The sequence below is a fragment of the Myotis lucifugus genome, unplaced genomic scaffold (assembly GCF_000147115.1).
Source record: "Myotis lucifugus unplaced genomic scaffold, Myoluc2.0 scaffold_63, whole genome shotgun sequence".
In the NCBI taxonomy this organism is placed as follows: domain Eukaryota; kingdom Metazoa; phylum Chordata; class Mammalia; order Chiroptera; family Vespertilionidae; genus Myotis; species Myotis lucifugus.
In genome coordinates this window covers 2,772,201-2,799,527 of record NW_005871111.1, presented here as the reverse complement: position 1 = coordinate 2,799,527, position 27,327 = coordinate 2,772,201, and positions in this window count along the sequence as shown.

Here is a 27,327-nt window from a genome sequence, read left to right as displayed (position 1 = left end):
CTCCTCACCCACACCCTCCAAGGCCTATTCTCTCAGCATAACTTCACCAATAAAGGAGGAATAAACGTTACCACGTCACCTACCCTTTCCATGTGTCAGGTTCTACACCCCTGCCTTATATACATTGTCACTCAATCGTGACAATGACATCAGGTGGTGTGTGTGATTATCCCCATCCTACAGATGGGAAACTGAGACTTAGATGAAGCAATCTGCCCTGCTCCCATACGAAGTGGCAGAACCAGAATTTGCATCCACCGTCCATCTGGTTCCAGCGGCCAAATTTTTTAAACGTCGTGGCTTTCTACCCAGAGGAATTTCACTCTTCTCTCAGAGGAGTTTTTCTTTGAATTTTGGGTCTTGGTGGCTGAATAAGAGGAGAACTGGAGGCCATTCCTCTTTCCACTACATCAAGCACCCAAAACAAAATGATCCTGCTTCACTGAAAAAAATAAAAAGCTGCACCTCTAAACTAGAGAAGTCAGCACTAATCCTTGCATGCTCTCATTTCCAAAGAAACATTTTTCAGAAGGAAAAAAAAAATGCTATTTCATTGCAAAAAAAAAAAAAGTCATTGCTTTCTTAGCCAAAGCTAGCTATTTACTTTTTCTGGCAACCTTATTGACAAGAGTGCAATCCCTGCATGAGCCAGGCAGTACTCCACTTGGTGTATTTTGGGTTAAAGGGTGAGGCTGTGCAACATGACCTCATTTTTGTACAACTAACCTAAAATAATGCCTTGAGACTTCAAAAAGGAGGAAGAAAGAGAAAGAGAGAGAGAGAAAAAAAAAGAGCTGACATAAACACAGGTTGTCCCCCTCCCCCACCCACCCACCCTTCTCTCTCATGGAAACAGTTTCCAATTTGTTTCGTAATTGCATTGAGTCATCTGGGCTGACACTCAGATCATTTCTCAAATTCACCATCCCCCTTACACGCAGGAAAATGAGGCATTTAAGAAAATTTCCCTCCTCCCCACATAATCTCTTTCTTTTGGGGCAGTTGGATGGAGGTGGCTTGGGAGGGGAGGGGCAGAAATTTTGGAAATCACAGCTGATGAACTGCAAACGTGTGTGCAAGTGATGCACAGGCTGGGAGGGAGTGAAAAATGGAATTCCTCTGTGAAAATAATGCACATGTCCCAGGGAAATGAGCCACACATTTTTTGTAAATCAAGAGACCAGGGCTTTCTTTATATGTGCGCCAAACAGCATTCCTGGGTAACAGTTCCATATCTCATGAGGTGTAAGCCACTTCACTCCATCTTATTAGAAACATTCAAAACAAGGCAAGTATTTTGAAACCCATAAAATTTATGGAATTCTAAGCACACCAAAGACAGAGCGGACGAGGGACTCCTCTGTTTAACTGGTTTTAATTTATATTCACTTTAGCAGTTTAACCCACCTTTAAAATCCAACCAAGATTTGAAAACATTAATAACTAGAAACCATTTTTTAAAAAACAGCCTCCCGCTTTCTCAACAACCTTAAAACGCACTTGCTCAAAGCTTCTAGAACACAAGAAAAATGAATCCCAGGGTTTCTAGAAAATTGGCTATAACCTTTGTCACTCACCTGATTACTTACCACCCTTTGAAAGGGAAGACAGGCCTCCAGCTGGTGGGCAGTGCCGTGACCAGCCTAAATATGCCCTAGAAATTCTAGACAGCAATTAATGAGGAGAGAAGTGACGAAGCAAGCCTATTTATCTTGGAGCCCATGTAAATTAGAGCAGGGTGGCACACCGAATACATTCTTCAGGTCATATACCAGGATAAACTTGTGAGCAGAGTTTTAGAAAGCTTCGAAGAATTTCGTTTCCCACTTACCTAAGGTAAGACCCAAAGAGAAAACTCACATTAAGTATTTACTCTTTTTTTAAATATATTTTTTATTGTTGACAGTATTACAGATTTCTTCCATTTTCTCTCCCTTTCCCCCACTCCTCCCAGGCCCTCCCACCCCTCCAGGTCATGGAACAGACAGACATACCTCAATATGGGGTTGGGGGACAAGAAGAGATAAACCAAAGAACTTATATACTTATACACATAGCCCATGGACTGAATATTTACTTTTTTAATTTAGCACTGCTTATACACATGGCATAGAGTTAAAAAAAAAAAAGGCAAAACAACTTAAACCAAGGCCATGCCACTGCCCTTCAAGATCTTAATCAGGGCTCAAGAATTCAAACAACAATATTAGCAAATATTTCTAGAGCACTGACAATGTGTCGAATACTATGCATATTATCTCATGCAATCTTCCCAACAACCCTATAGGGAAGATACTGTTTTTATTCTTTTGTGCCCTGTGTGCAGAAAGGTGAAGCAACTTGCCCAAGAATGCATGGAGTGGCAGAGCCAGGATTTAAGCATAGCCTGTCTAACTCTAAAGCCTCCCTGAGAAAGTTAACTGCACTTCAGATAGTAGGACCTGGAGGCTTGCCATGGTAAATTCAATAAAAGCCAACACAGAGAGCTCATTTTGTTCTACGCACTGTTGTAGGCACTTGGCAGAAAGTAATTCATTTGCTCTTTATAATAACCTATAAAGCAAGTACAATGGTTATCCCCGACTTTATAGATGAGGAAACTGAGGCTGGAGAGGTTAAGCAACTGGCCCTGGGTCATACCTTTCACACGTAAGTGGAGTCTAAATTCAAAACTAGGCAATTAGCTCCAGGCAGGTGTCTTTGCCACTCCACTATCTCTCAGTCTAAGCCTGCTGACCCCAAGATGGCCAATAAGTTCTGGTTCCAATAATAGGATAATAACAGAGTTGAGAACTATAAGAGAAATGCTCCACTGTGCTCATCTGACTATACCTTGGGCATTTTGTTTGGGTATATTTACGTTTTAAGGAAAAACACTGACAAATTGGAACTTGTCCAGCAAAGAGGAAGAAGAGGAGGAAACAGGGGAACAATGTCCTAAGAGTATGGAGTACCTTTAAGTGGCCTGGAAAGGACATTTCAAGAGCACACGTACCATTTCCTAAAATGTCAAGAGGATCCCAACCACCCTAAGGACATGTGGGAAGCAGTCCTAGGACCTAACTGACTCATCATTCCTTTGCTCATCAATAGTTACTGAGCAGCCAGTACGTGTCAAATGGAGGGCAGGCTCCCTAGCTTAATAACCCTTGCATTTCAGAAGAGGAAGATCTGCTCCCTCCTCAGCGAGACCCACCAGAGGCAAGAACAGATGGCAGAGATGATTCCTGCACTGGGTGGAACAATGGACACGTGACCTCTGCCACTCAGCTATGATCCATTTATCCTGTCTTGCACTACCACTATCAAAAAATGCCATAAAGGTCCCCACAAATTACAATATCTGGATACAGCCCAAGTGCCATCAGTAGATGAGTGGATAAAAAAGCTGTAGTACATTTACACAATGGAATACTACGCAGCTGTGAAAAGGAGTCCTTACTCTTGGAGGCAGCATGGATGGACCTGGAGACTATTATGCTAAGCAAAATAAGCCAATGAGAGAAAGACATGATCTTACTTATATGTAGAATCTAATGAACAAAATAAACTGACAAAATAGGTCCAGAGGTATCGATGCATGGAACAGAATAACAGATCTCAGGGTGGAGGGAATGGAAGAGATTAACCAAAGAACATATATGCATATATGTATAATCCATAGACACAGACAATAGTATGAGGAAGGCCTGAGGTGGGGTGGGGAGTGGGTGGAGGGGGGCAAAAAGGGAGAAAATGGGAGACATCTGTAATACTGTCAGTCCTATATAATAAAAGCCTAATATGCTAACTGTTTGGAGGTCCAGTCATCTGTTCAACCAATCAAAGCATAATATGCTAATGATATGCTAAGGTCGCTCAACCGCTCGCTATGATGTGCACTGACCACCAGGGGACAGACGCGCTGACCAGTAGGTTACCTTGCTGCTGGGATCTGGCCAATCTGGACTGAGCAAGATGGGCCAGACATGCCCTGGAGCCCTCCCACAGTCCCTCTCTGGCTGTCCAACCTCCCATGTCCCTCCCTGGCCCCTATCGTGCACTGGTGGAGTCCCTCAGCTTGGCCTTCACCCTCTTGCAATCCAGGACCCCTCGGGGGATGTCAGAGAGCTGGTTTCAGCCTGATCCCACAGGCCAGGCCGAGGGACCCCACTGGCGCATGAATTTGTGCACCAGGCCTCTAGTAATAAAATAAAATAAAAAATAGTGGGAAAATGCCATAAAAGTCCCCACAAATTACAACCCTTAATCATCTTTAAGAGACCAACAGAAATGCACCACCACCGTCCCAAAAAAAGAAAAATGTTTTCAGTGGGCTTTAGATTAAGAATTGGACAAGTCTGAACAAAGGTAAAACATACCACACTCAGAAGATAATCTAAAGAACTAGCTGCATTCTAGAACAAGAGAGTAATTATGAAGTAAAAATGCAATTTCTCTTCTCCACTTCCTTCTCCTCAACTTTCTTCTTTGTTAATGAATTGATTAGCACGCCTCATTAATGAGCATCTTGTCCCTAGAGTGTGTCTTGTCTGTTTATGTTTTCACACTGACTGAGCAAGAAACTGTGGCATTAGTATCCTGGAACCCCTTGGACCACAGAACCAGCTCCGAACACATCAGCCCTGGGCCCAGTTTATAGCAGCAGCAGGCACTCACTGTTGGCCCTTCTAGCAAAATGTTTTCCAATTCCTGAGTCAGGAGAAGCATCTGAGATCAAGATTTATAAACACATTCCAGAATATGAGCACTTCCAAGTGAAAAAAACAACAATCAAACCACTGCAATGGCTTAAAATTTAAGACAATACTTCTCATGAACTACTGCATTCTTTGTTAAAATGGAGATGCATACATATTTTCAGCATGACTATTAGTATAATTTCTTTAAGTTTTTTTCTAAACAATGTGTTATTTGGTAGAAGACAATAAAAATTTTATGCTATTTCAAGGCATTCTTGTAGGTAGAATAATGTATTTTCCCACAGTTACAGAATATTTTTCCTGAACCAATTCTGACAGGTTTTTTTTCATGTTTCATATACATATTTATATATATATTTCATGTACAAAGTTACATTCCGAACCCCAGGGATTCCATAATAGAAATAAATACTGAAATAACTACATTGCTAAACGAGATCTTTGCTCATAGAAATGAAGCCAAAGCCTCCAAGAGACAGAAAGTAGGACAATCTAGAACCCATTTTTCAAATTATAGAGGCAAGTACAATTCTGGATAAAATATCTAGGATAAAAAACCAATTTAGAACATAAAATGGTTAAAATATATATTCAAATATTGAGAAATGTATGACATTAATAATAACAACTTAATTTTTTAAAGATAAAGAAAAAGACATTTTGTGTTATAAAACAGCATAACCCTGTTTAAAAAGCATTTATGATTTCCACATTACGGTACTTTTCTTTTTGTCTCTATCAATGGAACTGAGAGATTTGCATGAATCCGTCTAAGACCATTTAAATGAGCCAACCAAAAGGATGGTAACAGGATTCTACTAGGTCTCAGGAAAAGGCTTTGACCTCGGTCTGCTCCCTTCCTCTGGATGTTTCTGAATACAGGTGTTCAGATTGCTTTGCTTTGTTTTTTAAAGAATGGTTTCCGCAGTGGTTCTCAACCTTCCTAATGCCACGACCCTTTAATACAGTTCCTCATGTTGTGATGACCCCCAAACATAAAATTATTTTTGTTGCTACTTCATAACTGTAATTTTGCTACTGTTATGGATCGTAATGTAAATATCTGATATGCAGGATGTATTTTCATTGTTTGCGATCCACAGGTTGAAAACCGCTGGTTTAGAGAGATGAGCATGAGAAGATAGATTAAGAAGAGAAACAAAATCTCCCCATAAAAAAAATGTCTAACTCTATAGTTTATGATGCTGGTTGAATAGAAACATCATTTAGTAGTAGCTGGAGTCACTCAAACTCTGTCCTGAATCTAGGAGCAAACCTATCCATGGAGGGCGAAAGTCTCCATGCAGTATTGACGACTTCAGAACTAAGTGCAAGAAAAATGCTAGCAGGATTTGGCGAAGGCAGCTCCGAGTGTATCTTTCCCATCATTTACCATATATCCAATTCTGACTGAGAGAGAATACTTCTCTATAGGAATACTGTCTCCATGAACTTGGTCACAACTACACCCTGATAATCTTGGGAATGTAAGTGACCTCTCAGATCATCTTCTCCTACCTTCTCACTGGCTTTCGTTGGGTTGGGGAAGCCAAAAGAGATATAAAAGCACAACATATTTTTGTTATTGTAGGACTTGAAGAGGCCAAGAGATTATGACTAACAAAATAAGAAGGTAATTATGTCTCCATTCATGCCACTAATGAATGGAAGAAGCGAAAGATAAATAATGGATAATCCAAAAGCCATTTGTATTTGATCCGGAAGCAAGATAGATGGGTGCTCTTGCAGTAGGGTTTGCCGTCCTAATTATTTTCCTCCCTCCGAACCAATGATGAAATCAGAGTGCCTTCAAGAACACACACTCACTGATGATGGGAGAGAAGGCCAAGAAAGGCTGGGTGGCCTTGGACCAATCTGGAAAGAATGCAATTGGGTGATGTGTCTATATTGAAACATACCCTTAAGTAGCATCAACTATATGTGAGGCACTGTATTATCCACTTGTATTATCTCTACTAAACCTTTCGACAGCATTGTCCTATAAATACCACCCCCCATGTTTCAGATGAGAAAAACCGAGGCCAAAGGAGATTAAGGAATTTACCTGGCCAAGCGGATAAGGAGGGGGCTGGGACTCGGGCCTAGCGTGTAGTTCCAACACCTATATTCTTTCCAACTTGCCTTGCCACTTCCCTTTTTTAAGGGACAATCCTATAAAGGATAATCCACAGACAAGGTTATCTACGCTGATGTGTGCAGCATTTCACACCAGACACATAAATATGCAAATTTACCAGGAAAGGGTGATATTTAACTATTTACTGATGGGACCTACGATAGACCACCCTGGTATAATATAAAACATATTTACCATGAATTCCTTCCCAGATGTGTATGTTGACAGTTTCTGTTGAAACCAGGCAGTTTGTTTGTTTCTATTTCTCCACCAAGTTTAATACAGAGGATTTTGCAAAGCCACATTTCAGGTTAGATCTTACACTTTGCCAAATACAGTGTAAGACTGGTGTTTAATCTTGACAGCGTCTCATTAGTGTATATTAGTGACTCAATGTTAAAACTAAAAAACAAGCGGTTAAGAGACCCCAGCTAAGACAAGTTTCATTAAAACAATGACTTAATACATGCCGTGCCCAGTTTCAGAAAGCTTCAAGCTCCCTAATCATTTTCTGGATGACTTCCATTCCAACCAGTTTCCATGTTGGTGTAAATCCATCAATCTCCAGTGAGGATGTGCATGGGAAAATGCACATAATGTTAAGTCCACGGAGACCTTGTTGCAATGTCAAAATCAAGTGACGTCAGTTTAAATTACAGCTGAAAAAGGAGGGGTACGCACCATAAAGACAAATGTCTCCTGGAGCCTGTCTGCTTGCCTAGAGCAAAATGCTCTACCAAGTTGGGTAAGAGAAACCGGTTTCCATTTGCCCAGCAGGGTTCTCACTGCTCCCAGTTTGTAAGAAGGCGCTTGGCAGGGATAGCATGCTCAACAAGCCAATTAACAGGACTGAACGGGACGGAAGGGGGATGGGAGAGGGACTCCAGAGTGTATCAACTCCCAGTGTTTTGTAGGGAATGATCATTTATGCCAGTCCATCAGGCCCTTTCCTCATATCATCCTTTATTTATTCCCATTAGTACTAGAAACCCACAAGCTTTCATTAAAGACCTTGCTAACTTCTTGAGTCTGAAGCCCCAACTTTTTCAACCTCAAGGACCCCTTCTCTTATTCTTCCCCCATGTTTCAAGTCTTCGCCATGTGCTTACTACAATGACCAGAACTGTCTACTAAAAATAATGTATAGACCCCATTACTACCTCAGTTCAGGGATACCAATTTGGAAAGCAAACAGATTATAACGTGAAACAGGAAAAAGCCATCATCATCATAATGTTTCACGTTTACTGAGTGCTTACCATTTATGCCAGGCATTGTGCTGAGTGCATTATTTACATTATCCAATTTAATCCTCACCACAACCTCAAGAGGTGGGCACTATAATTATCTTCCTCATAGGAAGATTCAGAAATGTGAAGTGATTTGCCCAAGGCCACCAAACTAGCGCCAGAGCGAAGACTGGAACCTCCAACTGTCTAACTTCAAAGCCACTGCTCTTTCCACTCCACCGGTCTCCCTGCCTCTCACTCCTGGCTGCATTTCTTAGTCCTTCTCACTCCCTTTGGAAAATACCACATGCACTGTGACTACTTCGGAAGCTTTTGGAAAGCTTCGAGTTATCATCTTACTCCTTCAACACCCTCAGTCTGCACGAGGATACTGCTCATTCTTAAGAGAGAGAGAAAAAAAGAGAGAGAGAGAGAGAGAGAGAGAGAGAGAGACAGAGACTGAAACATCAGAAGTATCCAAACCCAAGTGCAAAAGCATTCCCAAATAAACCGAGGTGCTAGTACTTTTAGTCACTATTTGCCTGCACCAAACGTCCTCCACTCAAAGTAATAATGTAGGGATTTATTTCCTGTATGGCCCAGAGCCCCTCAAATATTTCCTTCTAAATTCTCCTCTTTGAACGTGAAAGGCAAGGAGGTTTCACTGTGATAGACAATGCCTCTAATGCTCCTGATGAGAGCACCAAAGACAGCCTTGGACACGAACTCGGGGACTTCCCTCTGGCTACCAGTCCTAACCCTCCCCGCACTCCACTATGCAGAGAAGATACCTGGGTGAGGTGAGAGTGGCAGCTCCCTCTAGGTGCTCAGAGTTTAAACCACAAGTTCTGAAAGAATAGCTAAATGTCTACATGCAGATGTACTCAGTTTTGGAAGCATATGTGAATAATACAATGATGTGTCTACAGGGTGGAAACTGGGGAGAACAGAATATCGAATATCTACAGTACAGATTCAACCATACTGGTACAGATACATGAACAGGGACTATCAGTATGTAAACAATATACTAAAAGTTTGATTTGTACAAATGGTGAGTCCACACACATTTTTCCTTGTGTTTTGGGTTCAGTTTCTGTTATAATATTTGTACAATAACTAATAATTTCAAAAGCACATTATATACAGACTGTGTAATTATGTGACACAAGTACAAACAAATTAGGTTTATAACATGTCAGCCAAGCATTAACCATTCAGAAAATTCTGAGTTAGGATGCTTATCTGGGGTTACTCACTTCTATTTCTCTCCTTCAAAAGGAACTACATCTTGTCCTGGTCTATGGAGTGGCTCAGTTGGTTGGGCATCATCCCATGCATAGAAAGGTTGCTGGTTTGATTCCCAGTCAGGGCACATATCCAGATTGCAGGCTCGATCCCCAATAGGGGGCGCACAGAAGACAGTCAATGATGTTTCAGTCTCACATAGATCTCTCTCTCTCTCTCTCTCTCTCTCTCTCTATCTATCTATCTATTTCTATCTCTATCTCTCTCTGTCTCTCAAAAAAAATTTTTTTAAATGAACTGCATCCAGGTACGTGCTTCCTTTTGATCATGCCCTATGCCTCTAGGCCCTAATCTTATGGACAGCAAGCACACCACCTCTTCTGGGAGCCTAACCAATGTTCTAGAATATTACGATGAGGTCTTCCATAAGTGCTGCTTTCGTACTCAGAGAAAGACCAGCAGAAGCACAGCTACAGTGAATACAAGTGGGTTCCTAACAACCCAACACCACAAAGCCAAGTTCTGTCCCCTGGGGAAAAAAGAAGATAAAAAGTGGGGCGAAGCAAAATTCAGGTCAGAGAGTGCAAAGAGGAGAGAGCAGTGTGAGTCAGATGTGTGGTGAGAGCCTCTTCTTCACACTGCTCTGTAGCCCACAAGCCCCTTCTTAACAGGCCTGACAAGAGATATAGTGAAGTGCACCTTATTGCAAGGACTTGGCAGGCTGGCACAGTGGCACACAGGCCGGGCACAAGGGCCAAAGTTAGCCCAAGCAAAATGAGCTGCAGGCCAGCGTGGAAGAATGCTGGGCAGATGCCAACATTTTCAGATCCATTTTCGAAAATTAAAATTCTGGATTATCAGAAGTTCCAAATAAGCAATAATAATCCCAACCATCTAAACCAGTGATGGTGAACCTATGACACATGTGTCAGAGGTGACACGCGAACTCATTTTTTTGGTTGATTTTTCTTTGTTAAATGGCATTTAAATATATAAAATAAATATCAAAAATATAAATCTTTGTTTTACTATGGTTGCAAATATCAAAAAATTTCTATATGTGACACGGCACCAGAGTTAAGTTAGGGTTTTTCAAAATGCTGACACGCTGAGCTCAAAAGGTTCGCCATCACCGAGATTCTAAACTCTCCTAGTTGCCATGCACAAGTCCACAGGTTATGATTCTGCTGTAATATCTCAAGGCTCTCACTATTCTGAAAAACTCAGCACCTGGGCACCTTTTCCAGCACACCTGTGCCTGTACAGTGCATTCAGAGGGATGCCCCACTACTGCAGATCTCAACACAGCCAATCAGGAGCCTCTGCAATCATTCAGTTGATGCTATTTATAGACGGTTGTGGGGATGACAAAAGAAAGCATAGGAAACACAATTCTTAGCATTGGGATGTATACTCACATACTGCAAATAAAAATGTGCAAAATGAGTATCTATTTGCTAATGACAAATATGTGTAAAATACATAACAAGTCTTGCATATAGTGTCTTCTCTGTTCACATTACCAGATTCCCAGATTCTACTCATCTTCCCAAGCTCAAGTCGGAAGTGTGTCCCCCATAAAACTCCTGGTTCCCTCTGATACTTTCATTTCTGTCCCCACCATCACATGGGTGGTGACCGCCTCCTCTGAACTCGCACAGGAGTTTCTCGGTAGCTGGCCGATCATTATGAGATCTGCCACTTATCAACTGCCTAGTGGCACCAGGCCCTTTTCGTGGCCTTTACAAACCTTAAAGCAACCCTTCAGGAATGGAATGTATTATTCACAACTTAAAGATTTAGAAGCCAAACTTGAACGAGATTGAGTAACTTGCCCTGATCTAAAAGAGCTAACAAGTGTTAGACCCTGAATGTGAATCCAAGTCCATCAGCTTCCAAATCCCCTTCCTTTGCATCATGCCATATCCCCTGGACAGGCCACTCTCTGCCTGATATTTTTCTCTTATGAGGTGACAAGTTCCTGGAGGGTCAGCACATCTGAGTCATCACTCACTTATTTACAAGCTGTCTTAAAGTAATCCCTGAGGTATATGGTGAACAGAACCCAGAGTGGATATTTAATAAATACTTGTTGAATGAGTGATAAAATGACATGGGAACAGATAGAAAGGGCAATTGTCCTAGTGTTGGCAACAAAAGGTAGCACTAATATTTTTCTGGGCCTTTAATTACAGAATGTCCTTTTCACTCAGCCCGAGTTGATTCATCCTGATGAGCCACAGCTACTTTTTCATCAGCAGCCTCACCTCAGCCCCGCCCGAGGCCTCCTGCGTGGTGCCAAAGCGTGTGGCCCTCCCAGCAATGAGAGCAGCAGCTTGCATTTCTAAAGAGAACTAACCCTATAACCATTCTCTGCAGCAACCTCCATTCCAGAAGCTTCAATGTCCGCCAAACAGCTAGATTCATGAGACGGTAGGCAATCCAGGAAGGGTGCGTATGTGGCCCCTGCCCACCATTTACATGGTCCAACAGTAACCTATGAATCTTCATCTAGATTTATTTTTTTCTTTTCGAGCAGAAAGGACAAGTGGTCAGGAACAGGTCCATAAATTTGCTCTGACTTTTATTAGATGGGGAATATTTTCAACTGTGAGGTCAGCATAACTTGGAGGAAAAGACAAGAAACTTTCTGAAAGTGAACCACCACTTTACTCCTGACATAACACAGGGCTGCTGGCCACTGACAAGTGAGCCGCTGGCTATCACGTGCAGTTAGAACTCCTTAAAAGTCATCAGAGTAGGTTAATTCTTCCCATTCTGTGTTATCACTTCACATATTTCACATAGATGCAGATTCCATGGGGGAAGAAGCATGACTGGGACTGTTGAGTAATGTAGCTGAATTCCTTAATGATGAAAGAAAACCGGACTCCCTACACCAACTATCTCATAGAAGGAATCCAAACACAGATGGGAGCTAAAGAAGAGGTTTAAAATATAAGAGGGCCCTAGCCAGTTTTGCTCAGTGGATAGAGCATCAGCCTGCGGACTGAAGGGTCCCAGGTTCAATTCCAATCAAGGGCATGTACCTTGGTTGCAGGCTCCTGGCCCTGGTCAGGGGTGACGGGAGGCGACCAATCTATGTGTCTCTCTCACATCGGTGTTTCTCTCTGCCTCTGTCTCTCCTTACCACTCTCTCTAAAAATCAATGAAAAAAATACCCTCGGATGAGGATTTAAAAAAGAAAATCATAAGAGGAAGTCCAGTAAACGGACATTAGTGCTTTATTTTGCGGAACCACCTGGTCTAACATTCGAGTTTTGTAAAAATGTCTTATCCATCCATTCTTTTTTTTTTAAGCATTTATTGTGGGTCTAATGTGGTGCTCTTAACTAGCACTACTATGATGAATAAGTCTTTGTCCCGGTTCTCCATAAGTTCACAGTCTAGCAGCAGTGAAACTGTCTAAGAAAAGAGTTCCCACTCAGTGTGAGGAGTGCGGTAGCAGAACAGGGTACCAGCCACGTCGCGCCGTCCAACTGTAGAATTGGCTGTGCAACACAGTGTAACTAAAATTAATTGAACTAATGCTTTTCACCATGCCTACCCAGCGATTTCACCTATGTTATCTGATTTCATCCTCTATTAATTCATCACAGGAGAATATTCTTCTTAGAAAAAGAAAATCTGAGCTATCAAACCTATTCCTTTAAAGTCTCTGTAAAAGAACACCTGGAATTTCACAGAAAATAAATTTCGGTACAGAGAGGAAACAGTTTATGAGAAACTCAGATATTTCATGAGATAAACCATCGCTTCTCCATAAAGGTTTCTTAATGAAATAGTTTCCAGCCACTGAAAAGGCCCTGTCGAAAACAATAGACCCCATGGCTAAGGAAAAAACACTTTCTGATTTTGGAAAGAAATTTATCAGGAAAGGGTTGGAAAACAAACAAACAAAACAAAAAAACAAAAAAAAACTGATGTCTAGGACTTCAAGGGAAGGAGAAAGTTCCCTGTCCTAAGTTTGCCTGACAAGAGGAAATTCAACCATTTCTCATCCGTACTGATGTAGGAAAAGTGGAGTTCTTATTTTCAAAAGAAACCACTTATTCAAGATGATCAAGTGGAAGTAACATTCGAAGTCATTTGGGGAGATGTCGTAGACACCTCGGTGGGTTATGCCTGGAGCAGCCACATTCTCCTGGCCCATATTTCTTCCTGTTTGATACTTGGATTACCCCAGCAGGAAACGAGCAGTCTTTGAATGGAGGGTTTTGTTCAGAATTCTAATGGCTTCCAGCATGTGCCCCAGACCACAAGGAGCACACCAAATTTACTTAGACATCCAGGCCAGACGTGAAGAATTTCTCTGTCAGATCTAGTAAGCTCCACCAATTTAACATTTTGGCTTCTCGTGGGCAACGAGAAGACAGCCAAACAGCCCTGGTGCCGGGGGGCAACCTGGTGACATGTGGCAGTTCTTGAAAGAAAATTAATGAACACGACCAGTAACCTTGCTGCCCCTCTCTTCTCTCCTCCTTCAAGGGAGAGAAGCGAAATTTCAGCAATTGGGGCAACTGCTGCTCCTTAAAACAGCTTCAAGGTTGTTTTTTTTCACTCCACCAGACTTGCCATATTTCATTGTTTGCTTTCAAGATCACCTCGCTCTGAAGCTTGTTGACTTAAAAGTAGAGCCATCATTTGTTTCATTCAACAATTTCATCCTTGTTAATCTAATAAATGAAAAGGTACCACTGGCAACCTCTGATTTAGTCACAAAAGCTATGTACAGTCAAATCCAATAAAGTATTTGTTTGGTGCCTATTGTGTGCCAGACTCATTGCCAGGCATATTAAACATATTAATTTACTGAGGAGAATGATGACCATCAAAGAATAATATATTATTCGAATAAAAATAACAATAGTAATCAATCAACCACAATCATTTAGCAAGTGCTTACTGTATGAAAAAGCCTCTGGTAAGTGTATAAACATGCCTGACAACACTCCTCACTACCTCTTGAACACAACATATAATTACTTTCCCTTTTTAAAGATGAGCAAAAGAGGATTGCAAGAGATTAAATCAATAGGCCCAAAGTCACGCCACTGGTAAATGACAGAGCTTGGATCTGAACCCAAGGCTGTCTCCAGAGCAATGCCTTACCATCATGAATGGAGATAATGACATTACAAATAACATTAAAAGTTTATCAGAGTGCAAAAGGATAAGACAGATGGTAAAGTTTTCCAGATTATAGCCAAAGAGACAGATGAGTTATATCACTCATCTGAACCAAAAGCATAACAAAGCTACTGTATAGTAGAATTTTGTCATATATCTGATATTCAGACCAGCATAATATGTGACCCATTTTCACCCCTAAAAAGAACAACCTAGAGCAATCAACTGTAAGCAGAGACTAGGACAGAATAGGTGATGCAAAATAACACAGCTATCAAGACGATAACATCCTTACAACATTTTCCCTAGCAAATACACCCAGTTTCCCAGTTTCTGTAAACGGAAGCTAATTGCCTATAGGGTGTGTGTGTGTGTGTGTGTGTGTGTGTGTGTTTCCTGTTGGATTTTTCTAGTTTTACCACTCTGTTCTTATGTTAGTATATGGTTAAAAAAAATCTTTACAAGGTTTTGAAAGGACCCATCTTAACAAAGAAAACATTCATACAAGTTAAATGGAAAAGTGAACTCATAGATTGGATAAGTAATAAAAAGCTTATGAACATCTGAATTCTGAACAAAACCAGTAATAGAGAGGTAAAACAAAAAACCTCAAAACCTTATGATTCCAAAGATTCTAGAGGAAAAATATGAATGAAATTTGTGGAAAGCTTCAAGGAAAGAAAAAGGCATTGTCCAGCTGTACCTCCGCGAGGTGGAGGGACAGCTGGCACGTCCGGTCCTTCTAGGTTCCCACAGCCACTACATTGTTCAATGGGTCGCCATGCCCAGACTTCCAGTCCCAGAACAGGCATCCGGATTAGGCTGGTGGGACCTGCACAGCTAGAATTCTGCCAGCGACAGGGGAAAGGGCCCCTTTGATAATATGCAGGGAACCATCAAGTAGCTCGCCTCCACACACACCAAAACAATGCGCGTGGACACATAAGGACAATCTGCACACAGTTTCCAAGGGTTCACTGGTCCCCTGAGGTACGGGATCCAGACTGGGAACCCTGGCTCATAGTAAGAACCCTCACCCTTGAAGATCTGGCCAAGTTTAGAGCCACAAGTAAAAATGATGTAACCACTTTCTTATCTCATGGGCTCATCACAGAGAAGTCTCGTCAGTGTCTCAGACCCGAGCTGAGAGTGAAAAGCTTTCATTTAGTTGACAGTCCAGCCATGAAAAGTGTGTCTCCGGAGGATGACTGCCCAAGTCCCAGCCCTGCTTCTTCTCTTCATAGCTCTGTAATCTTGAACAAGTTTTACTTATTCCTCTGTGCCTCCTTTTCCTTGTGTCTAAGAACAGCATTGATAGTGACACCTACTTGAAAAATGTTGTAAAGATTAAAGGAGTCTTTATATAGACAGCACTTGGAACACCTACCTCGCACATAAGCAAACACTCAATAAATGCTAACTATTATTATCTACTGTTCTTTTTAGGGAAAAAGGAAGATGATGTCATATAATAAATGTTCCTATCAGAAAAGCACTACAGGACTACAGAGATACTAGCTCATGATGTCCATTTCTGCTATCTTTACAAAGTTGCCCGTTTGGTTCACTGAACGAATATCACCATCTATGTTTCTAATTAGGAGTTAGGAACTCTAGTGAGCCTGTGAAATTTACCACAAATAATGATTAAGAAAAATGTGCCACCAGATTAATAAGCTTTCCTCCATTTCAGCTTGTGAAGGCTTGGCCACGACCCAGAGAGGGTGACAAATTAGAAGAGACCCCAGTGATTGTGACCCTGTACTTCCAGTCTAGTCCTTTCACTGGGCAGCTGGGAACCCTAAACCCAGACGTGCATGACTTGCCCAGACAGACCCTGTGAGTAAGTAGCAGAGCCGAGAATTCAGATTCTTAGAAGTGTTTGCTCATCTGCCTCCTTTCACAAGACCGTCAACCCCTGGAGGCCAGAAATTAGTCATCTTCGTCTTCCTCCCTTCATATCAGCCCAGCACACATAGACACAGAAGGCAACAATACAATACGTAAGGGCTGAAAAGAACCGAAGTGATGCAGTGTTGATTTCTTCGAAGGTACCATTTTAACCCTAACAAGGAGATAGTTATCTCACTCACCCAAAAGATGACGCAAATGAGAAAGTAAAGCAGCCGTGAAACCTGAGCATTCTGCTGGTCTGTGAGTCAGGAGACCCGAGCTCTTGTCCTACTTCCAACTTGCTTTGTGACATTGGGTGGCATTTAACTTTTCCAAAAGAAGATGAAGAGACAAGATGCTATCCTGGTAGAGCTAAAAGGAGTCAAAATAGAATCAAGTAATAAAGGCTATAGTTAATTGTATGTTGTTGTAATGTTTATATGGCACTTCATAATTCTAAAAAGGCTTCTTACGTTATCACTTAATCCTCATGGTAACCTTGAAGTAGGTCAGGAAAGAAAGCCCATTATACAGATGAGGACACTGAGGCACAGAGGGGCCACATGTTTATGTCAGAGTTAATGATAAATACCACCTGCAGCAAGGGGCAGAATTCACACTAAGAAAAAGAGAGAGATGCTCAATGGGAAGTTAAGGGCCCAAGAAGAGGCAGCATGTAGCTTCGAGTTGGAATTAACAAGGAGCCATGGAGCCTGGCCATGACCCTAACTGCCAGCTTTCTTTACTCAAAAGTCTACTTTCAAAGAGTCTCTCCCACAGCCACAGGAAGATCAGATGGGTTACAGGAGATATAAAGTCAAGACATTTGGCGGATGGATCAGACCCAAAGGGAGAAGACAGCCTCTTAAAATATATCCTGCCTACAACAAAGCAAAATGTATTAAAGATGCCTGAATTACAAAAAAATAATAATAATAACTGAAAATGATGTTATACCATTATTTATTGCTTAAGCTGAATTAAAATGTCACTAACATTCACGTTATAGACTATGCCATCTTAAAACTTTATTTTAATAAACCATAGCCAATACAAAAACATCAGCCCTAGACTTGTCAGGAAGGCACACTCCACCTCCAAAGACGAACATTATTATTACAGAAAGCCCAAGACTGACCTCCTGGCTAACTGGAACAAACATCTGTCTTCCAAGATTTGCCCAACACCTTTTGAACACCTTCTCAACATCCTGATAGCTTTCCCCTTTATTCCTGAGGATCACCATCACAAATAGAATTCCAAACTATACCTCCCAGGTTTCCAAAACAAGGCAATCAGAAGCCCCTCTGCAAACATGGGCACTAGGAAAGGCAGTCAAAGGGTTTCGGGTTCGATCCCCAGTGTGGGGTGTGCAGGAGGCAGCCGATCAATGATTCTCTCTCATCATTGAGGTTTCTCTCTCCCTCTCCCTTCCTTTTTGAAATCAATAAAAATATGTTTTTAAAAAGAAAAGAAAAAGGAGTCAAAGAAAGCAGAAGCTACTTTCTAGGAGACAACGTCAGCACGCCTAACGGAGGAGGGAGCTCCGGTGGGGTTTCTGGATCTTCCTGAGCACAGTTGGTTCAAGGTGCTGGACGGCAACGCAGTGGTCTTTCGTCCAGGGCTGACTCCTAGCGTAACTGGCATTGTTGCAGGATGTTCTTGGCTATGTACGCAACATCCAAGCTTGGCTTGCTGGCCCTCCTGAAGACTTGATACTCGTGCAGGCTGGAACAGAGCACTATCCAAAACACAGAGGAAGGCAGGAAGTCCAAAAGAAAACCGAAGGACTGCTTATTAGCAAAATGGAAAATGTTACTCTCAATTTGCATATGCAGCATTGAATTATTTCTCCCCCAAACTCAAGAGAACCATAAAGATAAAAGTGCTGGCAGCCACCTCTCAGTGTGCAGCTTCGTTTCATCACAGAGTTTTAATAATGTCCTCCTTCTGCTGGCGTAAAACTGCGGGGGCGGGACGGAAGTTTCTGGTCTCCACGGTCCCGGACTCCTCCTGCAGAGCTGGGCACCTCCCAGAAATGAAGCTCCTTTCCAAAGAAACTCTTCTGTTTTCTGGTACAGCCATTTTTAAGGCAATCTAACCTACTTCCCTCAGAACTTCATCAGGCAAAAGAGAGTCTTTTTTTTTAAATATATCTTATTGATTTTTTTACAGAGAGGAAGGGAGAGGGATAGAGAGTTAGAAACATCGATGAGAGAGAAACATTGACCAGCTGCCTCCTGCACACCCCCTACTGGGGATGAGCCCGCAACCCAGGTACATGCCCTCGACCGGAATCGAACCTGGGACCTTTCAGTCCGCAGGCCGACGCTCTACCCACTGAGCCAAACCGGTTCTGGCAAAAGAGAGTCTTTTGGTGGTGACCAACTTTGTGTCAAAGTAGGGGAAGAGGTGCTAGAAGGACAAATTCTTTTCTAAACTTTAAAGATTGCACACCCTCCTCTCTATTCATCATTAATATAAGAGATCCCCATGTAACTAAGCAATTTGTCATCTCTATTTCTTTTGCTCAAAAATGCTATCTGCTAACGAGGATATCTTCAAATGTTGCCAACCACCAGATAGTACCCTCCAATTCTTTTTCACCTCTTTCCAACTTTCCAACACAGAATCTCATGAACTAGCTTGCCTCTCAGGGTATTATTTTATATTGTCATACCTTCCCCCATCTTAAGATATTATGCTATTAAGCATTTCTCTTGAGAGATGGCAGAGTTACCCACCTTGCCACACACAAAATCTATAACCAATGAAATCAATACAGTTTTGCTGAACCATTACGACGTATAATACTTAGTTTTAGGAAGTGTGATGAAGAACGGCCTGCATTTTTTAACAATAATTGTAGTAGTCATAATAATAGCTATTTACACTGACCTTGTGTGCTAGGGATCTTAACGTGTTTGGACATGTGACATAGCATGATACTACGTGATGAGGAGCAATGTGGCTTCTGCTTTCTGACAGGCCTGGGTTCAGCTCAAAGCTCCACCACTTAGACCAGTTTCTTAACCCTCTGTGCCCCGAAATCCTCACATCTTACACAGTTTTGAATCCCCAGACCTGAAGCAGCACCTGCAGAGGGGGAGTTTGTTTGCTGAATCGATGAATGATTAAAGTGATTCAAACAAAGTAACAATAGTTAAGGACTCTGAGCACTAAGCATAAACTATGAGCTGTGCACCATTCTAAGGGACCAACATTAATTATATCTTTAACATTTAATTTAACAAATCAAATAGCCTTGTAGAATAATTCAAGAGGCTGAATAATTCAAGAGCCTTGTAGAATAATTCACGACATTCAATAATGTCGTGTCCTTAATGAAAAGTGCTACTTAAGGTGGGTGTTAAAGGACAGCAAAGCTTCTACAGAATTTGTAGAGACAGTGGAGGGCATCTGGACAAAGGGAGCCACGTGGGCAATGGCCAAGAGGTGTGAGTGATGAGCCTATTACCATCAATGGCCCGAGGAGAAGAGCAAGGCCAGGTCAGAGGATGCTTGTGGGGGAATGGAAAGAAACGTGATCGGAATCCTAGAGCAAGGCCAGTACCAGTGGGACCTCCAACACCAAGGTGGGTGATTGGCCTTGACTTCAGCAAAATGGGAGAAGCTAATGAAGATGCTGGTGGCAGGAAGGCACACAGCAGTCTGCTCCTCATCTTCCACAAAACAGACAAATGTCGCAGGGAAAATGAATGTGAAGTTTGGAAGTCAGACAATAGCATCAAGAAAGAGTCCCAAAGACCGAATAGGGAAGAGCCTCATCCTCATGGGGCCTGCTCTTCAAGGAAACATTGACTAGGATAAGGGCAACTGCCCCTTAAAACCACTGGACACCTAGCCAGTCAGGAAACGAAAGTCCTCAGACAACTGTGCTGGTTGTGCCCTGCAGAAGGGCACCCAGCGCAGGGAGCAAGTGAGGACAAAAGTGGCACGGATGGCAGACATGAAATGTAAGGGGCATCTTTTCTAATTTGTACAAAGGCACCATAAGGACTTTGGCAATCCTAACGAACACAGTCCAATTTCTTACTCAATTATCCCATTGCACATCCCAAAACCTCATACATTTAGACCAGTAACCCAGAGACTTTTAAACACTTTTAAATATTTGTAGTTGATTTATTTACCCTTTCACTCACACATTCATGCATTTCTTTGTGCACAGAGTGCTGCACTCATTATAGTGGGAGATAACAGAGTTTATCTTCTAATAGACATAACTACCAGTATCATAAACAGTATGGCAAAAGAGAATAAATATCTTAATTAGCATTCTCAGCAGCATCAAGAAACTGGCTGTCTAGGTCACAGTCAGGGCAGCTTTACCAGACCAGCAAAGAACAGAGTTCAACACACCATCATCTAAACAAGACAAAAGGAAAAACAACACTATCATCAGATTTAAATACAAAGTACACTTGAAAGTTACACTCAACTAGTAGTTTTGGAGGCAACACAGTTTACTCTTTATGGTTTAGCCACAGAATCACTGTGCCATTCTAGGGAAATATGCAAAATATACCCAGTCCTCATTTGTGCATCAGGAAGAGGTTTAATCAATAACTGAGAGGTGGAATGAGAAATCGCTTAGCTAATGCAGAGTGTTCCTGTTAATTAAAGCCACCCCCTGCCTTGGCCATGGATTAGAAGGAGGAAGGATGGAGATGGCTTTAAACAACTAGATCACCAGGCAAGAGCAGTAAAAACAATGAAAAGCAGAAGACTGTACTTTAAGTCAAGAGAACACCATCTTGGGGAAATAAGCATTTGGCCTACATTAAACCTTAAAGGAAAAGCTGATAAGTGAGAGACAACAGATCTAGTAACTCCATGTGCCTGTATATTGGTAGCCGGTCAGCACAGCTCAACCTCAGAGGCAGCTAGCTACCTTTCAAATCAACCAAAGGACTTGTATGCATGCATATAAGCATAACCAATGGACACAGACACCAGGGGGGTAACGGCATGAGCAGGGAGGGGGGGTGGAGGAGCAATGGAGGGATAAGGACACATATGTAATACCTTAATCAATAAAAAAAAATAATAATAAATAAATAAATCGGGTCGGGAAGGAAGGGGAGCAGGTTGCATTGTTCCCAAGTTAGTTCTCACTGTCCCTACTGCATTAAAAAAAGGCACTGAATCTAGAAGAACACAAGCTTCAAGCCACTTCCATCATGCCAACTGTGCAATGGCGACGAGTGCAGGTGGGGGAGACTCCAGAGGCACCTTCGGTAACCAAGAGCTGCTGAGGAAACAGAACAAGATAGTCTTAAGAGGCTTACCATATATGGTTCACTCTACCGACTCTAAAAGACCCAAATATAGTGTGGACTTGCACTTGACCATGGCCCCCATGGCACACATCCACTGTCAATTGTCTCCAGTTGATAAGAAGGCACAGACTCACAGCTATTTGCAGACCGGCTACAGTCTACTTAGATAACCGAGATCCCAGTACATCCAACATGGAAAAGACACTTGAGATAAGAACACCACCTCAGCAAATTTCAGACTTGGGATACACCACACGTGAGGCTCGACCAGAAAATGAGTCACTTAAAGTTAGTCTTCATTTTGTTTATCTACAGTACTATGATTCTTCTATTCTTAGTTCCTTTACTTTCACATTTTATTTCAAGCGTTCATGAGGTGGCTTTTATCAGCCATCTTCAAATGAGAGGCTATAAAAAATAAACAGATAAAAACCAGGTATAAGCCACCAAAAACAACTGATTATCTAGACATTTAAAAGAGACTGCAACTACATATATAAAAAACACATAGTTACTTTTTCTGTTAAAATAAAAAAAGAATAAAAAGAAATAAAGCTCCTGAAAGTTGTTCATAAACTGATACTTGGAAAACTGAATCCTATTTCTTCATTCACTCATTCATTCAACAAATGCTGAGTAACTGTGAAATGCTTGGGACTCTTTTAGGTGCAGGAAATCCCGAGATAAAAGACATTCCCTGCCCTCAAGGATATAAAATCTCATGGGGAAAGACAGGGTAAACACTGCAACAACCACGCAGGGAGATGAGCACTGTGCTGGTCCAACAGGTGTGACGGGAACACAAAGGACGTGCTCCTCACCCAGCCTCATATAGAGTCGGGATGGCAAAGTTTAGAAGCTGGGGATGGAGGATGATTCTGGATAGAAATAACAAAATGGATCACTTCCACTCTTACCAAGATGGAGCAAGAGGAACAGTTGTAAAGATCAGGATACGAGGCAAAGAGAGACAGTGACCTCTGAGAAAAGGGAAACACCCAGAGTTCTACAGGTCCCCCAGCTTACTACCTGAGAGACATTGCATGCCGCGGTGTGTAGGAGCAGGGAGAACTCGAAAGGACTTCCTGACTTGAGTAAATGGAGCCCAGACTCCAGAGAGACCAAGGCAACTAGAGTTTGCCAGACAAAGCACCAGAGTCAAATATTTGGAGAGACTGTATAGATTTGAGAGACCTGGATTTTTATATTTTATCAATAAATAAAAGTGTTAATTGTTGTTGTTGTTTTTTAAAAAAGACAGCATACCAGAGAAGGAATAGCTGCATACAGACCCACAGGAAGTCCTCCTCAGTATTAGGTGGAATACTGAACAGTGCATGCAAGGCAACCACCAAGGCTGTGGAAAAACATGATTCCCCAAGCACTGGAGAGAGTACGTAGAAGGGACTTGTCTCTGTCATGGGGAGTAATCAGTCTTAGACTGAGCACTGTACCAGTCCTGCCTAAAAAATCTTAAACACAAGACCCAAAAGAATCAAACTGCTTCTAACAACTTAACCACATCCCAGAACAAAGAATATTTACAGAGATACAAATATACCCAGCAACCAACAAGGTAAAATTTACAACATTTGGCATCCAATCAAAAATTACTAGGCATGTAAAAAGCATGAAAATATGACCCCTGTTGAGGAGAAAAATCAACCAATCAAAACTGACCCAGAACTGACACAGGTGTTAGAATGAACAGACAAGGACATTAAAACAGTTCTTATAACTATCTATACTAACAAAAGCCTAGGTGGCGTCACGCCCTTGCGCGCAACATCATCACAAGGTGGCCACCACAAAGATGGCCACACGCACAGTGGAGGCAAGGCCCAGAAGATGCTCCACGCAGTGAGGCCTGGGGGTCCTGCGGCTCTGTGTGGCACGGAGGAGGCCGGTCCCGGTGTCTCCGCTGCCTCGCGCGGAAGAAGCAGATCCTGGCGGAGGAGGCAGGTTGCAGCAGGAGAGGGCAGTTGGGGCCATCAGGCTGGCAGGGGAGGGCTGTTGAGGGCCATCAGGCCAGCAGGGGAGCAGTTAGGGGGCCATCAGGCTGGCAAGCAGAAGCAATTAGGGGCAATCAGGCAGGCAGGCAGGCAGGCGAGCGGTTAGGAGCCAGCAGCCTGGATTGTAAGAGGGATGTCTGACTGCCAGCAGTCGGACATCCCCTGAGGGGTCCCAGATTGGAGAGGGTGCAGGCCGAGCTGAGGGACACCCCCCCGCCCCCATCCACAAATTTCGTGCACCGGGTCTCTAGTATTCCATAGGTTCAAAAATAGGTGGAGACACTGAAGATGTAAAAAAGACCTGAATCAAACTTCTAGAGGTAAATCTACACTGTATGAGATGAAAAATACACTGGAGTAAATGAACATCAGATTAGATATTGCAGAAGATAAAGATTAGTGAACTTGAAAACACAAAAAACCATTCAAAATAAAATGCAGAAAATAGAATGTAAAAATAAAGTATTAATATTTAATTTGTTATTAAAAATTATCATATTACTAAATATTAGTATTTCTCTCTGTCCTCAAAGAATTTACAACCTTCCTGTGGAAACAAATTATAATAAAAAAGAAAATAAGGTCATAAAATATGTGAGAACCAGAGAGCATTACAAAAGAGAAAAAAATGTCATGAGACACTATTTAAGCAATTACCCCCAAAATAGCACACATAACTGTTTAGAGAAGAGGAAAAGATGATTTCAGGCTGGGGAGATCAGATTAAGAATGGTCAAAGAGGAAACATCTGAACAAATGGATATTTTCATACAACATAAAGCAGTGTTCATTAGTATATATTTAGAAATGCAACTTTTTCTCTTCCTTATTCATTCACTCATTTATTGAGCAGCATCTACCTGCCAGGTACCAGCTACACACAGCATGTTCTGTCTCTACCCTTGGTGAGTTTATAATCCAGGGAAGGCAAAAGAGAGAAGTGGCTATTGGCCACTATGCAAGACACTCTAAAGGAGGTGTGTTCAAGTGCTGTGAGCAGGGGCAGCTAACTCTGCTAAGGACAGGAAACAGAGAAGAAATTCACAAGGCACACGACTGTCACCTCTTTGTAAAATCTCCATCCTGTCCTGCTTCCAGATTTGGCTGCCACAAAGGGCTGCTGGAAAATAAATGGACAAGTCCACCAAGGAAAGAAGCAGGAAGCCAAGCAGTTTTTCACTGGATTTTAATTCACTAATCCATGAGAGGAGGAAGAAGCAGGGAACCTCCTCTTCCTAACCGGGCAATCCGCCACACCTAAAGGGTGCTAGGATTTAGATAATCCCTGACAAGTCCCAGGAGAACGGTTTAGATGGATGGGCACTAGGACAGTGCTATGTCATATACTCTTTGAACAAAGCCTGTGAGTAAAAAAATCCAAAGCAAGCGATTGGCAGGAGGTTGGTTATCTGATATTTTCATGAAAGAACAAAGACATTTTTTATTTTTCCTGAAGTTAGCAATCATTGTGCATTACACAAAGCTAGAAGGAAGTTTCATAATGACTGAGTCCAACACTCACATTTTACACATGAAAAGAACACTGATGAGAGTATGAGGCTGGACCAAGGCCATAGGGGTAGAGCTAATTAAAATTCATGTCATCCCATATGAAGATGGCGATCTTTACATTAAATCACATTGCCTTTATTTCTTAGAATGAACTAATTAATCTATGCTGTAATTTCAACAGAGAATTATGCTAATATAGGGAAGGTATAATTGGATGTGGAAATGGGTACCTTATAAACACGCCTTGGTTTAATATTTTTACTAAGATTGAGCATCTCACTAAGAAAACCTCATACTGGGAAAATTCTCATTCATGTTCCATTTACAATGAAAGATTCCTTAATGGGTCCCCAGTGCACTGATGTTCAATTTATAGTCTATTTTGCTGAGAAAAGAAACAAGGTATAGGAGTAAATCCTGAGTTAGGACACACACAAGACATATGATCTTAGACAGGACACTTAACTTCTCAGTTTCTCATCTATAAAATTAAGCTCACAATAGTACCTACTTCCTACGTTTTGAGAATCCAGTGAGATAACTGAGTGCAAAAGCACACTGCCAGGCACATGACAGGAGTTTAAGAAAACACTAGAAACAGCTGTTGCTGCAGTTGGTGACTGTGATGGTGGGGGTAGAGGGTTGTTACTACTATTACTATCTTGAGATTGGCCCACACTGGACATCGTTCTCTATTCTGGCTCTCAAAGAGAACTCAGGTATATGAGTATATGCCAGGAACTGACAACATTACAACATTTTATTCTTAGACTAGAAGCCCGGTGCATGGATTCATGCACTGGTGGGGTCCCTCAGCCTGGCCTGTGAGGATCGGACTGAAACCAGCTCTCCAACATCCCTTGAGGGGTCCCAGATTGAGAGAGGGCACAGGCCAGGTCAAGAGATGCCACCTGTGCATGATCAGGGTTGGGGAGGGACCGCAGGAGGGCTCCAGGGCGTGTCTGGGCCTTCTCGCCCAGCCCCAATCGGCCAGACCCCAGCAGCAAGCTAACCTACTGGTCAGAGTGTCTGCCCCCTGGTGGTCAGTGCACATGATGCGCCTGGTCAAACGGTCAAATGAATGGTCGGACACTTAGCATATCATGCTTTTATTATATAGGATTCCTCTCCTTAAAAGTTTGTGCTTTCCCTGGCCAGTTGGTTGAGCGTCATCCCATGCACCAAAAGGCAGCTGGTTCGATTCCCAGTCAGGGCACATACCCAGCTTGTGGGTTCGATCCTCAATTGCGGTGCATGCATGCAGGAGGCAACCAATCTATGTTTCTCTCTAACATTGATGTTTCTCTCTCTATCTCTCACCCTTCCACTCTCTCTAGAATCAACAGAAAAAAAAACATATTTTGTAAAAAATTGTGTGCTTTCCCTTATATTTAAACTTTACTCAACATTGTCACAATTATCTATCCTATATAATAAAGGGCTAATATGCAAATCGACCAAATGGCAGAATGACTGGTCGCTATGATGCACACTGACCACCACAGGGCAGACGCTCGATGCAGGAGCTGCCCCCTGGTGGTCAGTGCACTCCCACAGGGGGAACGCCGCTCAGCCAGAAGCCGGGCTCATGGCTGGCAAGCGCAGCGGCAGTGGTGGGAGCCTCTCCCACTCCGCAGCAGCACTAAGGACCCCTCGGGGGATGTCTGCAAGGGATCCTGGACTGTGAGAGGGTGCAGGCTGGGCTGAGGGACACCCCTCTCCCCCACCCTAGTGCACGAATGTCGGGCACTGGGTCTCTAGTCTTATAATAATCATAGTTACACATCTAAGCCTGAGAGGCTCTAATTTCTTTGCCATCTTATGCTGTAAACACCGGCCCATAAAGCTTGGTAATAAAATGTAAGAGAATCACACTTTCTCCATCACATAAAAGCTGGGCTCTATTACACGTGTCAGCCTGTGTTTCCCCTGGTTGAAGTATGTGGTAATACCGAACTGTCATGCTCCAGATTTGTCCTAAAAGTAGGATGTGAATTCAACAACTACACTCTCCCAGTGAAAACGATCTGGTTCATTTTTGAATTTTTTCCCTTCCATCAATACCCAAAGGAACTGGTTTGCATTAGTGAGTAAGTGCCTACAAAGGTTTCTTCCTCTTCTGGACAATTAATTTATATC